This window comes from Amblyomma maculatum, chromosome 10, assembly GCF_055883805.1.
Source record: "Amblyomma maculatum isolate TAMU_Amacu chromosome 10, ASM5588380v1, whole genome shotgun sequence".
NCBI lineage: Eukaryota > Metazoa > Arthropoda > Arachnida > Ixodida > Ixodidae > Amblyomma > Amblyomma maculatum.
Genome location: NC_139353.1, coordinates 98,313,885 through 98,330,434, shown reverse-complemented (window position 1 = coordinate 98,330,434; position 16,550 = coordinate 98,313,885). Strand labels below are relative to the sequence as shown.

The window sequence follows — 16,550 nt, the reverse complement described above, 5'->3', positions numbered from 1 at the left end:
TCTCTTTGTTCTCTTTGTCGATTTGTTTGGAAGCCTGATTGAAGGAGAATGACCCGAATGTTTTCGAAAGTGTGGTTTGGAAGGCACAGGTGCTTAGAAAAAGGGAGATTTGGCAGTGTGTGGACGTGGGCCTTGTGGTTATTGAAACGAAACCTGAATGGTGTTTCGGTCTGGCCGACGTATTCCATGCCGCACACACCGCAGCTTAGCATGTATACCACATTGGCACTGTCGCAGTTCAAGGACTCTTTGATCTTAAAGGTGAAATCAGAGAAGTTGCCCTTTACAATATTTGTCGCCTGCACATGATTGCAAACTTTACAGCGTGGTTTTCCGCACGGTTTACATCCGGGGTTAGGGTTAGCATTGGCGGTCGTTTTAGATTTAACTAACATGTCCTTTAGGTTTCTAGAGCGCCGATACACTGCTCTCGGTGACTGTTTGAAAATGGAAGACAAGTGACTGCTTTGCTGGATTATATTAAAATGTTTCGAGAGGATATTATTAACCCGTGGCATGTTTGAGGAATGTGTAAGAACGAGGTTTGTTGGCCTGTCGTTCTGCTGAGATTTTTCAAAATTGATTATTTCATTTCTGTCTAAGCCTCGAGCTTTCCCAATAGCATCATCAACAATGAAGGGGGGGTATTCCTTTTGCAGAAGATTTGTTTTTAGTTGCTCCGCATGGCGGTCAAAGTCATCTAGCTCAGAGCAAATCCGTCGGAATCTATGGGCCTGTGAGTACGGTATGCTGGTTTTACAGTGGTGTGGGTGGCTGCTTTTGAAATGTAGGTACTGCTGGCGGTCGGTAGGTTTCCGGTATAGGGTAGTCTTAAGAACGTTGCCTTTTCTCTGTATTGTAACGTCCAAGAAGTTAATTAAGGATTTAGAAAAGCTGTGAGTGAACGATATGAATGGGTGAAATGAATTGTAATTTTGTATAAATGTTAACAGGCTGGCTTCGCCGTGGGGCCAAATGAGGAAAATATCGTCAAGAAAACGTTTATAGAGGAGGGGTTTCAGAGACTGAGTGTCCAGGAATTGCTTCTCGAGGGCCGCCATGAATATATTGACATAAGCAGGTGCCACCTTGGTTCCCATCGCCGTACCGTTAACCTGAAGGTAGTGTCTTCCCTCAAATTCGAAGTTATTGTGATTAAGCACCAGGCTAAGAATAGTGGAGAGGGTTTCCTCATCCAGGTTCACCGAGGGGTCCGTCTTAAGGTATGCATCCACTGCCGCGCGTATGCCGTCTGAATGGGGGATATTCGTGTACAGGGATGTTACGTCCATTGTGACTAAAAAGCTTTCCGTCGAAATTTCGAGGTTGGACACGACCCTCAGGAAATGATTTGTGTCCTTAATGTAGGCAGGGATAGTTGGTATAATGTCCTTAAATAGGAAGTCAAGGACTGCGGAAATATTTTCGGTGAGTGTACTGTTACTTGACACAATTGGGCGGCCGGGACGGTTGGGTTTGTGAATTTTTGGGAGGAGGTAGAATCGCCCGGGAACCGGTTTGATGGGCTTCATTGCTTTAAACATATCCTGGGATATCTTTTGCTTTTGAAACAGAGACTCTAATTGATTGTTGATTTTGGTTTCAAACTCTCTTGTGGGATCGCTATCCAATTTAGTGTAGAAACGTTTATCTTCCAATTGTCGGAAACCTTCTGTTAAATATTCTGCCTTGTCCATAACAACAATAGCGCCGCCTTTGTCCGCAGGTTTGATGATGATGTCGGACCGCTGACTCAAAGCGTCGAGTGCTTGGCGCTCTTCGGGTGACAGGTTGTTACGGACTGCATTAGGTTTTGATTTTGTATACGTAGCCAGAATATCCTTTTGAACAGCAGCGATGTACATATCTAAATGTTTGTCTCTGTGTTCCCTTGGTGTCCATGATTTATCAGATATCCCCGGTATGTTAATTTCACGCTTCGTTTCGTGGTTACTGAAGTATTCACGGAGACGCAGACTCCTTGCAAAGTTATCTAAATCTTGAAATAACTGAAATTCATTGAATTTTCCTGTCGTAGGGCAGAATGTTAGGCCCCTAGCGAGCAACGTTCGTTCCGAAGGTGAGAGCGGCAGACTCGACACATTCACTACATTATCATTAGCCATGGTAGCCTGGTTTCCAGCAGACCCGCAAGGCTGGCGAGGGGCTACTTTATCTTTAGCCACAGGTGGGGCTGGTTTATCCTTGGCCACAGGCGGTGTTAGAGGATAGCTAGGCGTAGGGACCACACCATCCCGGCTGAGTTTTTTTATTTTCTTTTCATTGATTTCTGTTGTTTTGCGATTTTCAAATTCGCGGAGCTCAGTTAGTTCATTTTCCGTGAATGATTGTTCGCGGCGGCAGCATTCTTCCATATGTTCAAGTTCGAGAGCTTTTCGATGGCTATGTCTTATGATTAGGTCCATAAGGTGCAGTGAGCTGTCATGTAGAATGCCATTCCACTCCGCCTCTTCATCGTCGTTCAGAATTGTCATAGCCGGGGATAGCTGTAGCCGCAAACCCTTTGGTATTGTTTTCGATTCACAGTACTGCGTAAGTGTTTTAACGTGAGCGCGGTATCGGACGCGTTTTTCTGTAATCTTACGGATTTTTAGGAATGAACGTGAATGCGTATTTGGGGAGCGGGCCGTACCTGTGGCGGTAGCGAGTCAATCGCTGCGGTGGCCGTGACGTGCCGCCTCGCTGCAGGCCTTCCTGGTCATGTATCGGCGGCGGGGTGGCACGGGGGGTGTCTCGGATTCCTGAGACAGCGGGCGAATCCCAGTTGAATTCACTACTGTCCTGCAGCCACCTGAAGTCCTTGGCGTCGGATGTTGACGGGAGTTCCACCGTGTCGTCGGGGTCGAGGCGCCAAGTGTGCGTTTCACGTGTTCGCACACGACAGCCACGCCCTCGAAGCTCAAGTGGAACCCATCAGCCGCGAGGACCCTCCACGGTGGCAGCTCCTCGATTGCGTGGTTCAAGTAAACCACATTTCTTCCGAGCTGTCGTCGGTGACACAAGCGACGCACCTGGAACACATAACGATGTAGTTGTCCATTGAACCAGGTGACGAACCGCCGGTTGGCTCCGTGGCGTCGGCGGTTCTGTGCACGGGGGAGAGGGAGGCTCATGCAGAGCCTGATCGAGGGCCGCTCACGGCCTATCCTCTTCACCAGCTCCCTCATCGATGACAAGGCATCCGAGGCACCGGCTGCCGCGATGTCCGCTTGTCCGACATGTAAAATCACTTTCTGGGTGGTCGTGGGAAGGTACTCCAGAAGGGCTGGAACATCGGAGAATGTTGCTCCCTTATAGATAATGAAGCCAGGTGTGTCAGGATGGTCCGGGTCGAAGTGTTGATATAGGTGCTTGAGAATTTCGTCACTAATAATAGCTGTGCGGATGGGTCTTCTGGGCAAGTGAATTGACAATCGTTCAGTTGTGTTGAAGCTGGCAGCCATAGCAGTGGAAATAGACATGGATTGCTTGTTACTAATGGGCCAGAGTTAAATTCAAACAGGGTGTCACACAACTTTCCCGATTATCTGTTTTATTCCAACAGTTTCGGACGGTGGACCGTCCTTCTTCAAGGTAGCATTGAGTATGGAGAATAAGTCTGCACATTACGCCACTGTTAGGAGAGGGAGAAGGAATTCTCGCTCTCCGTCTTTGGAGAAGCAAACATTACTGAATAGATAGAAAGGGCGAAAAGCTCCAGTTGATTATTGGCTGGTGATGCAACAAAGACGGAGAAAGAGAGAAACAAAAAAAATGAGAAAAAAAAATGGGGGGGGGGGAGAAAAGGGGCAAAAAGAGAAAGTGGAGAGCCGACGAATGTTACATACGCGTCGTGCTTTCACGAAGACGACACTACAAGCAAGACAAGTCTCTCTCGAAGGAAATTTCAGAATAACAAAAAAATTTTAAAAAATGTAAAAAAGAAAACAGAAAAAAAAGAAAAAAAAGAAAAAAAAAGTGAAAAAACAGACAACGCGAGCATGCACACCAGGACGGCCCGCTCCCCAGCGGTGCAGGTGCTCAAGAAACCGTTGGGATAAGAGTTAAGTGTTCTAGACGGAGTTGTTCCACCCCGCGACACGCCAGCGATCGGAGCCAGGGCGGCGCGCCGCCGCGGCGACGAAAGAGCCGTCGGCCAGACGCGCTCTCCCGAAACCCGAAACCCAATGCCGCAGCCGGGCATTTGCGTCAAGTGGTTCCCGCGAGCGTGTCCTAAGTAAAGACGTTTGTTGCGGGATAGAAAACCGACCAAAGGGGGGAGGCCAAGGAGCTAAATAGCGAACAGTATAGTTTGCGTGAGAAGGAGGATATTCTTAGGAGCGGGCAAATGGGGGGAGATAAAGGCCTTGTCTATTAGTTATGTAGGCTTTTCAGAAAGGCAAAGTTGCCCAATGTTTCATTAATTCCATGGGTTAGAGTCTGAAATTTGTGTATGAAGTACGATTCTCTTTGTTCTCTTTGTCGATTTGTTTGGAAGCCTGATTGAAGGAGAATGACCCGATAGTTTTCGAAAGTGTGGTTTGGAAGGCACAGGTGCTTAGAAAAAGGGAGATTTGGCAGTGTGTGGACGTGGGCCTTGTGGTTATTGAAACGAAACCTGAATGGTGTTTCGGTCTGGCCGACGTATTCCATGCCGCACACACCGCAGCTTAGCATGTATACCACATTGGCACTGTCGCAGTTCAAGGACTCTTTGATCTTAAAGGTGAAATCAGAGAAGTTGCCCTTTACAATATTTGTCGCCTGCACATGATTGCAAACTTTACAGCGTGGTTTTCCGCACGGTTTACATCCGGGGTTAGGGTTAGCATTGGCGGTCGTTTTAGATTTAACTAACATGTCCTTTAGGTTTCTAGAGCGCCGATACACTGCTCTCGGTGGCTGTTTGAAAATGGAAGACAAGTGACTGCTTTGCTGGAATATATTAAAATGTTTCGAGAGGATATTATTAACCCGTGGCATGTTTGAGGAATGTGTAAGAACGAGGTTTGTTGGCCTGTCGTTCAGCTGAGATTTTTCAAAATTGATTATTTCATTTCTGTCTAAGCCTCGAGCTTTCCCAATAGCATCATCAACAATGAAGGGGGGGTATTCCTTTTGCAGAAGATTTGTTTTTAGTTGCTCCGCATGGCGGTCAAAGTCATCTAGCTCAGAGCAAATCCGTCGGAATCTATGGGCCTGTGAGTACGGTATGCTGGTTTTACAGTGGTGTGGGTGGCTGCTTTTGAAATGTAGGTACTGCTGGCGGTCGGTAGGTTTCCGGTATAGGGTAGTCTTAAGAACGTTGCCTTTTCTCTGTATTGTAACGTCCAAGAAGTTAATTAAGGATTTAGAAAAGCTGTGAGTGAACGATATGGATGGGTGAAATGAATTGTAATTTTGTATAAATGTTAACAGGCTGGCTTCGTCGTGGGGCCAAATGAGGAAAATATCGTCAAGAAAACGTTTATAGAGGAGGGGTTTCAGAGACTGAGTGTCCAGGAATTGCTTCTCGAGGGCCGCCATGAATATATTGGCATAAGCAGGTGCCACCTTGGTTCCCATCGCCGTACCGTTAACCTGAAGGTTTCGTCGCCGCGGCGGCGCGCCGCCCTGGCTCCGATCGCTGGCGTGTCGCGGGGTGGAACAACTCCGTCTAGAACACATAACTCTTATCCCAACGGTTTCTTGAGCACCTGCACCGCTGGGGAGCGGGCCGTCCTGGTGTGCATGCTCGCGTTGTCTGTTTTTTCACTTTTTTTTTCTTTTTTTTTCTTTTTTTTCTGTTTTCTTTTTTACATTTTTTAAAATTTTTTTATGTTATTCTGAAATTTCCTTCGAGAGAGACTTGTCTTGCTTGTAGTGTCGTCTTCGTGGAAGCACGACGCGTATGTAACATTCGTCGGCTCACCACTTTCTCTTTTTGCCCCTTTTCTCCCCCCCCCCACTTTTTTTTTTCTTTTTTTTTTGTTTCTCTCTTTCTCCGTCTTTGTTGCATCACCAGCCAATAATCAACTGGAGCTTTTCGCCCTTTCTATCTATTCAGTAATGTTTGCTTCTCCAAAGACGGAGAGCGAGAATTCCTTCTCCCTCTCCTAACAGTGGCGTAATGTGCAGACTTATTCTCCATACTCAATGCTACCTTGAAGAAGGACGGTCCACCGTCCGAAACTGTTGGAATAAAATAGATAATCGGGAAAGTTGTGTGACACCCTGTTTGAATTTAACTCTGGCCCATTAGTAACAAGCAATCCATGTCTATATATATATATATATATATATATATATATATATATATATATATATATATATATATATATATATATATATATATATATATATATATATATATATATATATATATATATATATATATATATATATATATATATTTATATATTTATATATAAGCAAGCATGGTCCGTGTGATCTCCCTCTATCAGCAAAGATTCTGTCCCCCACAGTCACCTTTGGTGAACTCTCCCACGATGATGAGCGTAGCTCCTGAGAACATAACACCGCACAGGGCTGCCAGTCCATTGATTGAAGGGCTGTAGAAACGGGCGTAGACGCGGTCTCCCCTGCCCACACCCATGGCCTGCAGACCGGCCGTGATGCAGCGAAAACGGTGCAGAAGTTCCCCGTGCGACACAGCTTCCTCCTTGTACACCTGGCGAAATAATATTCGTTTACATGTTTCACAATTATTCTATACAGGATTCTTTTACTTATGAGACAACTTTCTTCGGCATAGCATTCTGAGGAGTACAGTGCAGTTTTAATGCCATGTAGACACGATATCGAGAACGATATATTGTGATGTATAAAAGTTATCCTTTTTGATGCATAGGGTTTCAGTCCTCATTATTCATATGTTTGTATCCGATCCTAATATTTATATTGGTCTCGCATTTTGACAATGACATTTCGGAAATTCCTAAAGCTGTTTTTGATATCACGATGGAATACAAGCCTATGGAAAATAAAGGGTCATACTATGGGTGAAAATGTTAACTTTATACTTGTTAACCATTGGCTAGATAGCATATATTCGTCGTTTTGTTATGCTCTATGCTGCTGAGAATCTTGTGCCGACGAAAATGGAAGTAGCTATAATTAACGACTTCGGGGAATATATGGTTAAAAACCTAAATCCGAGAGTTTCTCCGTATCAAGGCTACATCTTTAGTCTCCTAGAAGCCCGAACGACCGTCATATGTTAACAAGAAATAGTGCATGCACCTCTATGTATTAATGTGCGTGCACACAGTGCGCAGTTCACCAACAGTGTTACACAGTGCAGAGTCTGCCTTATCAAATTTTATTTGGCGCCAAAAAAGAGCAGCCAGAATAGATGGCGCAGAAATGCCTTGCTACGTTGCTTTTCCTTGTGTCTGTTGCTTTTCCTTGCTACCTAATAATGTTCTGCTAAAGGAACTTCTCTCAGGCAGCAATGTTACACGGGCGAGGCCTATTAATCGCATTGGGGTTTGCGCCTTATTCACCTCTCTTCAATGCGCAGAAGACAAATACTTGGTGAGCAGCAGTCTGATTACGTATTTGTCCCATTAAGTGCGCAGAAAAGGCGTAATAGCCAGTTTTATGGGATAAATGAAAAACAAAATGCGATTCAAATGATGAAATGTTTGTCTGTACAAAGACGTTGGGAATACTTCGGGTAACTTGAGCACAATATTTTAGACGTCCCCAAGCCCGCAAGAATTAAATAAAAACTTTTACTCTCCACCATAGATCTGAACATGAATCGATGGCAGCGCGATCTCCATTTCAAAAGGCCCCGTGAGGAAACGGCTACGCGTGGCCACAGCCAGTAGTGATGCACGGAACACTAGTCACGTGCATCACTACTGTCAAGTGCAGAATTGTGAGACATTTTTTTAGCCCATGCAGAAACACGGAAACATTTAAAAGATACACACATTAGGGCCAGTTTTCATGTGTCTCTTCTACCTTTGTCCGTGTTTTTGCGTGCGCAGGAAGAATGTCTCACAATTGTACTAGAAACCAGTAGCCCAGCTTCCACGCATAGCGAGTACGAGAATTGGTAAGGTATTTAACGAAGAATGTAGTTAGCAGGAGCCAAGATGGCGGACTCACTATGGCCGTCCTGTCTGTGTGCCTCAGCATTCTTTCGGCGAGGAGTTCGAACAATGAACCCGATGGCTCCTTGAAGTCGGGGTAAGGCGAATGAATGATGCCGTCCTTAATCTTTGCCTTCATCTTTGACTAGAGTCAATAGAACAAGCAACGCATTTTAAGCACATGAAGGAAGCTTATACACTGCCACACACCATCATCCTCACTAGAGGGTGTAGGTTTCCGCGGGCTTTTTTTATCGTGTCAGGATGCGCCACGCGAGTGGCTTATAATACAGGAGTTAGCGCGTTCCATCCACCACCTGTGCGCGTCCGTAGGTAAACATGTTGTGAAGTCTTCGTGGCGTGAAACACTATAACTATAAATATAACCTCTATACCTATTAATTACTAGGTATAAACCAGGGAGTGCCTTCCTGGCGCGCGAGCGCACTGGAAGCGGTGGGATATACTAGGACATGCGCTCGGGCGATATGACAACACTAGCCGGCAATCTGCTCCATTCAAGCACTACCGTGACACCTGACAAAAATAACCACAATAGTAATAATAATAATAATAATAATAATAATAATAATAATAATAATAATAATAATAATAATAATAATTATTATTATTATTATTATTATTATTTCAACTTTAAACTTTATATTCGAATCTTACTGCCCCTTGTTCAATTTTACTTCTTTATTGTATTATTCTGTATTTCTAGCCTGTGTTTTAAGTACCATGCACTTGTTGCGCCTGGAAGGGTTGTTTATTTTATGTATATTTCTATATTACTATAATCAATGTCAGTTATTTGTTTTTTTTTTTCTTCTATATACCGTTCTTTTTTTTTTCTTTATTTCCTGGTGTGCTAAAAAATTCTCTCACTGTGTATATAAGTGATGCTACTCATTGTTTGCTTACTTTCCGTGATACTTTTCGTCTGTCATTTCATGTATTATTTATTTCTTTTTTTGTGTTCTCTCTGTGTGTGTAAACATGTTTGTGCTTTTTCATTTTTGTTTCTTTTTTTTTTTATTTGTGCTGCAGCACAAAGACCACATGGTTGTTCCTGCGCACATTAAATAAAGATTGATTGATTGATTGATTATTATTATTAATATTATTATTATTATTATTATTATTATTATTATTATTATTATTATTATTATTATTATTATTATTATTATTATTATTATTATTATTATTATTATTATAGATTTTATTACGTTCAAAATATGGAAGGCAACATCCGCTAAAAAGCTCCTTCAAAGAGCAGCTTGACGGGGCCTGGCTTCGCCTAGAGATGAAGACCACAAGTGCTAGACATGCCTTCATTAAACCATCAAGCCCTCATGAGAAGAGCCAAGGTTGACACAATCGATGTCTTGGAAATCGCGGTCGGAAATCATTATCAATGGAGACAGACATCAAATACTGCCAGGATTCCGCACGAATGATTCTGTTGCATAGAAAGGGACGCATATGCGGCCGCGGTTATTTATCATCGGCGGTAGAATGTTGAAGCATTTGTCGGGCGTTGTCATTGCCGTCCTTGGGCGTGGACATGGTGGTTATCGGAAAATATTTCGCGGAGCATTTGGTGAGAGAAGGGAAGTGATCGAAATTTGGCTCCATTTTAGGGCATAATAGGAGGCTTGCTTGTGGAATATATTTTAGCGGTTTTATTCTTCACTGCGAGACCTATCTTTGAAGCTGCGGGTTTTCCGCAGGTAAAATAACTGCAAGAAATACGAGAAAAATTAATAATTTGTACTTGTGGACAACGCGTGAAACCGGCACATACCACTCTTAAGCAGAGGCCATTGAAGGAAGCATCAGCCTGGCTTGATAAACGCACGCATGAGCAAGCGAGGGGGGCTTTTTGGCGCCCGCGAAGGACGGTGTGTGAGGGCCAAATTGGACTACAAACGAATTCAGTGCTTGTCCGGGCGCCTGGCCAGTTGTTCTATGCTTTCCTCGATTGCTTTTTGCTATGTACGATTATTGCTTCATAGAAAAACTGGCCAGGCGCCCGGACAAGCACTGCATTCGTTTGTAGCCCAATTTGGCCCTCACACACCGTCTTTCGCGGCCGCCAAAAAGCCCCCCTCGCTTGCTCATGCGTGCGTTTATCAAGCCAGGCTGATGCTTCCTTCAGTGACTTCTGCTTAAGAGTGGTATGTGCCGGTTTCACGCGTTGTCCACAAGTACAAATTGTAAGAATGGGGGGTTTATTCAGCAGATCAACAGGACTTGATCGGCAGGACTGAGCAGATCAGCGGCGAACACAGCGGCAGCGAACACAGTCAGATCCAGCACGCGCAGCGATCACGATGCCACTAACTGGCATGTTCCTTGTGCACTTCTTCCTCTTCACAAAATTATTAATTTTTCTCGTATTTCTTGCCTTGGTGGGCACAAGTTCCTTGTTCTGCGAGCATAAATTAATGTTCTTACTTTAACTTGTGGCACTCGATGGGAGAGCCGAGGGTCCCGAATCCTTTCACTGGAAGACGCAAGGTCTTCAAAGCTCAAATTAAATAAATAAATTGGAAAATTATTAGATGTCCAATAATATAGAGAAAAACTTTGTCATACGGGACTATTCTGTTTATAAATTTATTTATCAACAAATTGGTGTGGGCTGAACCCAATGTCTCTTTTTCATAGTTTCGATACAGGATACCCATAATTTTAAGTATGCCACCGACTTGCACCTGCAGTAACCGCACTAGTAATTTTGTCCTTTTTTTTCGTTTAATTTCTTTTCACTCTGCGCGATGTAATGACTAACTACGCAGTCCTGAGAATTAAAATAATATAGTTGTAAATGCTTTCTATAAATTGTGGTAGCTTTTCTTGTTAATTTTTAAAATTGCACTTCATTGTTTATTGACAGTCTTTATTACTCGTTGTGTGCAGAGGGGGACCTGGAAACAAACAAATGTTACTCATCTCAGCTTTAAACCAATTCACATACATATGTTATGAAGAGTATTGCGCAACATTCTACACTTGTCTCACAAATTATTTCGAAAATGAAGAATATTGATTTTCGATGGCACAATTATATACTAAGCACAATTTCAAGAACAAGTTAAAACATTTTGCTCAGCAGCAGAAGCTTAGCCATTAACTTGTATATGTGCACAGCAATATCCCAGTTACTTGATGATCAAATAATTGTCCGGCAACTTTATTCAAATTACCGTAATGCAAACTGAGAGTTCAAGGCCAATCTGTATTCAATAGCCACGCAAATAATATACCTGGCAGCGCCTATTTTAGAAGAAGGACAGTTCAGTACTGATCAGGGAGACTTCATGAATTTAATACTAAGCCGGTTTCTTAATGTATGCACACATGGTGTAAACGGCGTTTTTAGGCGAAAGCCTTTAAGGGCTCATACTCTCAGCGCTGGTTCATTCGGTCACTCTCTAGCTGTCAAACAAATGCCATCATGATGACCTGATCAAAAATACAAACTTTTTTCCACCGGGTATCAAAAATCCCTCCCTTAGATCCACCGCCGATCCTTCGCTCCATGGATAAAGGGATTTTCGTTCCTTGGACGGTGAACGGTCCCCTTTGTTGAAAGCCATAAACAGCCGATTATATTTCTTTCGATGGATGAGTTTTTCACCGCAACATCCTTAAGCGCACTTTCAAGAGAGAAGTGCCCGTAACTCCATGGGGTATCTGTTTCCTGCTCATGGATGACGATGATGTTTATGGCCTTGAATTTGCATGCCGTGTGGAAGACACGTATAGCTAGCTCTACGCTGATGCTGACATTCTATCTGTAAAAGTAAACTTTATATAGAGTGTCTTATACGCTCGTGAAGTTTTCAATGCTCAAAAAGAGCAACCATCATGGTATTCTGTGTTAGACGAGCTAGCTAGTCTCAAGCGCTTTTAGTAAGTTACCAACAGCCAAAGTGCGGTTGTTGTTTATAAAATGTTTGTTTATGCTTTTCTTTTCGGCCTTGAAGTTGAGTGGGTAATAAAAAAAAAATGCGCCACGTCCGGGATCGTGGAACTCACATCATAATTCGCTTTGTCGGCTGGGATTATGATAGCATCGATGACATTGGCGCTGCAGTAAGTAATATTGACAATGATAACATTAGTAATGATAATGATGCTGAATTTAGTTGATAATAATTTGAGAGCAAACGTGATGCACTGTGTGCACTAGCAACAATAAGGCTTTTGCATCTTTGCAGTGTATATGCAGTGTGTATTTTTGCAGTGTGATACCCACTTACCTTACGTCCGTTTGCAACTACAAACACACCTAATTTCAGTACACAGTAGAATAATTGCTCTTAAATGTTTAGGAAAACCGGCTTCCGCACTACTAAGGTGAATTTGATCAGCACAGATGGGAAACTCGAAGGCGTGGCCACATGTTAAGAGGTATCAAAGCTTCACAGCTGCTTTTAGCGCCTACCGTATTTTAGTTTGCATGACTTCGGAATTTTGAAGGAAGGGAAATCCAGTGCGACCGCATTTAAAAGCTGTGGTAAAACATAAACAATAATGATTTAAAATTCCAATCCAAATCATTCATAACCACCTATTAACGTACACAAAATTATGATGCTCATCATCATATGTTGCAAAGCGCAGAGGTCAAAAGTTTCTCCACGGAACCGAAACAATATTCTCAATATTGGATATTTTGAAACACAAAAGTGTATGTTTGAAGCACAAAAAAGCACTCAATTAATTTTTGCAACGTAGCCAACCTGTAGCAGCCTAAACGCAGTAAGAAAATCAATTACACATAATACATTTCATGCCTAGGGAGAACATTGTATTATCTTTTTTACGCATTGTCTGAAAGGAAAGAAAGGCTGTGCAAGCACTGTCCGCTAATACTTACTGCTGTCTTCTTCGTGATAAACATGTCTTCATCGCAGCACAGCGGTTTGCGAATCCCTATGCATGGATCGTTTGTTGCATTAGACACGTGCCCACTCATGGCAGCGATTAGCGTTATTTAGGGAGTAAATGGGCCGCAAGGCACCAAATGTGACTATGAAGCGTGAAAGTGTCACCTGTAAGGCAAAATTCAACCACGCCACGTAGACTGGAATGAGAGCGTGCACAGGCTGTACAAATATGCCCCAGTTAATTCCTAGTGGAGCAGGCGTTTGCAAGGACGCTCTCAACTATCTCGAATGTTCACCTTGCAGAGGTGCGCACTGACGGTGCCGCTATAATTTGTGTGAATATGTTTGTTTTAACATGACCTCGATCAGTCGGAGGCGGCGCTTGTAAAAAATGCAAGGAAAGGAAAATTGCAGGCGACATACAGACTAGCTGGATTCAACTCTTTGCAGCCCGTTATTTTCTAAGGAGAACCAGGAGTAAATTATTTCGTAGCTATAGTTAGCAAAATATTGCCCTTTACAACACATCGTCGTGCATATTTGTCCGAACCGGAGTGAATATTTAAACGCTTAGTCGTAAGGAAAACCCTGTGTGTCCGTTTCGCCGATCACCAAATTATCAAAGTCAAACACCAGGCAGCCCGAACAGATTAACTGCGCACTATACAGGGTCTCACGAGTTCTATGAATCTTGGGATAACCGCGAACTCCACATGTGCCTTCAGAGGAATGATTTAATGATACCGAGACACAAAATTCAGTTCATCGCACGCTTTCTAGAGCTTCATAACTATATCTGAAGCCACTCTGGAGATTCTTCACTTAGGCATCTTGTTCATAATCTTCGTGGCCACCCAGCTGATTTTCCCTCCTGTTCGTGTGTCTTATAAGTCTCTCATCCTCTTTCCACAGATACTTCAGGATGCGAAGTCTTCTTCATGCTTCTCGAGCTAGACACATGTTCCACCCTTTGTGCTGATGGTGTCATCCGATTCGCAAGGCTGCCCCAAGGAGACGGTAGGGGCTGGTGTTGCCTCTGTAGATAGGAATATATCGGAAAGCATAATTAGCGGACCAAGCTGGCAACCGCAGCGCAGATTCAGGTTGTGCGCCTGAATTAGTAATTTCGAACATACCATCCACCAAACTTTGATGGGGCGTTTCTGAATGGCATGAACGACCCTGAATCAACGACACCCCAAGGAATCAGTTCACACACAAGCACACCAGGTCCAGCTTAAGCGTCGTTGTTTTTCTGAATATTGCCCAGAACATTCACATCGGTTCTCGACTATAAGCATGTAGGACTATGACAAAAACACGAAGCTTTTATTACTGCTCCCACCATGCGCTATTACTTAGTTTTCCTTAAAATATGGACCTTGAAAATTCGCTCCGGTAGTTATAGGCACCATGAGGTGCGATCATTATTACAGAAAGAAAGGGCTTCAATAAAACAAATAGGCCCCCGTAAAAAAACTAAGCACCGCCTAAAGTCCTACATGTTGGTGGGATACGTTATTATTGCCATTTCGAAAACAGGGAAACACACAAATGATAATTGCCAAGTATTGCTCCCTTAGTGACCTGGTCAGAGCAATATAATTTGAGTAACAACCTGTGCAAACAATGAAGATTCTGCCTACTCCCATTTACCCCCATTCATGGCCATGAGCCTTCTATCAATAAAGGACGTGCAATCAATCAATCATGTAATCGGGTCCAACGGAAGACGAAATCGGGAGAGAAATGGAAATGAGTCAAACCTCTTCCGCGAATCTGTGGCTTTAGAACACCTTGCGCTCCACGGATTGAATGCAAAAATGCCGTTTACCTCGCCTTCCCGATTCTGACAGCCGACGCGGCAGCAGCATGGCGTGGAAACCAATTTCACCTTTAATTTTGCTTCAGTTGTCCCACTTCACCTTTAATTTTGCTTCAATTGTCCCACTTCTTGCTACGTGCGTAGAATAGACACCATGTATAGGTCATTAAAACAAATTTTATACGGTAAGCTCATCTAGTTAAATCCTGAGTTTTGCGCCATTAGCGTAGGCACGTGCCGTTCACAGTGCAGACCTTGGCATCGTACAAAAAAATTTTACACGCCTCTTTATCGCCCTGTGAACCTGGCAGTCTGCCAAACAGCTCCGTTATTATTATACGTATGTCTAGAACGCCAATGCGAATGGGTATAATGGTTCTCGACGACCGCTTGCGCGTGCGCATGGGGTCTGCAGACATGCTCCCTACATTACTTGTTAAGCATTTCTCAATCCTTATGTTTGACTTTTGTCGCTTGACGTTACAACAGTCGAAACCTCCAGGAAATGTGCGGTTGGCCTTGTGACATGAAAATAATGGATATGCCTCTGGTACGTTGTAGCTGGAAGGTGATGTGGCCGTCCATTTACTCACTCTCGGTTTCTTGCATTTCGCGAGGCCACTTGTTCGAGTTGACTGGCGCTGCTTAGGTAGGTGAGTTCAGAATGAAGGGCAACATGGGATTATATCCGATCGGGTTTCTCAGATTCCGAAACAGATACGCTCCTTGTGGCTGTGCAGGTGCAATACAAGTGCTAGGCTCATTGGCTTTTAGAGCTATGTCGGGTCCTCTTACACATAATGTCGTGCAATATGACTGTCATAGCGACAATATCGAAGGCACGAGAAGTACAATTTGAGGCAATAGTAATTACATGCTTAGCAAACTCAATCTCTGTGAGCAACCCTTCCCCCACGCCCCCAAAGAAGCCTCAGACATGAGATATAATAAAGCATTTCTGTCATTAAGATTGTTAGTTTGTAAAACAACGGTCCGCTCTTAATCGAAATATCCTGCATCGATACTTTCATTTCAGAGTTGCAATCTGCTCAAAACCGCGCGTGTCGTTTGAAGCTTTGTAACTAGCAGTGTTACTGCAAAAAAAGCTAACCTTTCCATCCCGCTTCTTTCTGATCTCAGGCTCTCAGGGAAAGAGCTCCTTTATGTACTTTTCATAAAATTTATCGTAAGAATTACCCAAAAGCAAAGTTAATTAAAATACCCTTGTATATTTCAGCACGTGTTGATCATCGCCACAAAATTTGGATCCTTCTATGTTGCGTCGCATGTTTTTATGATTTATCCATAATTAGCACTTGGGAAAGCCGGAATCACCTGTTTAAATTATCGATACTGTTGCCTTTCGTAATGCTGCTCTTTGCTTTTTATAAGTGTGTGCGTGCAATGTTCGGTTTATTAGCTGCGGCTTTCTTGGTTCTATGTTATTGCCACTCATCCTTCTAACACCTATTGTCCCAAAAGGCAAATAACTAACTACATTTAAACACAGTGCACCTAATTTTTACCTTATATGATAATTCTGCTTGCCCGTTGTTTGCTTAATTGCGTGTTTTATTAATATTGTTGTTTACTGTTATACATATTCCCTCCGGAGGTCTTTCATCTCTATTGTAGGGCAAAATTCAATGGTTCTGCTATTACATTTATTTTTTGTGAATATCGCTCGGAAGCTTATGTATTGTAGTCGTACCAGATGTC

At 43.2% G+C, this 16,550-nt stretch overlaps 1 pseudogene; it reads right to left on the bottom strand.

Annotated features, from left to right (window-relative positions):
• The window catches only part of LOC146177089 (uncharacterized), a 61,859-nt pseudogene extending 53,618 nt beyond the window's left edge, over positions 1–8,241 (bottom strand).
• Positions 8,242–16,550: the final 8,309 nt, after the last annotated feature.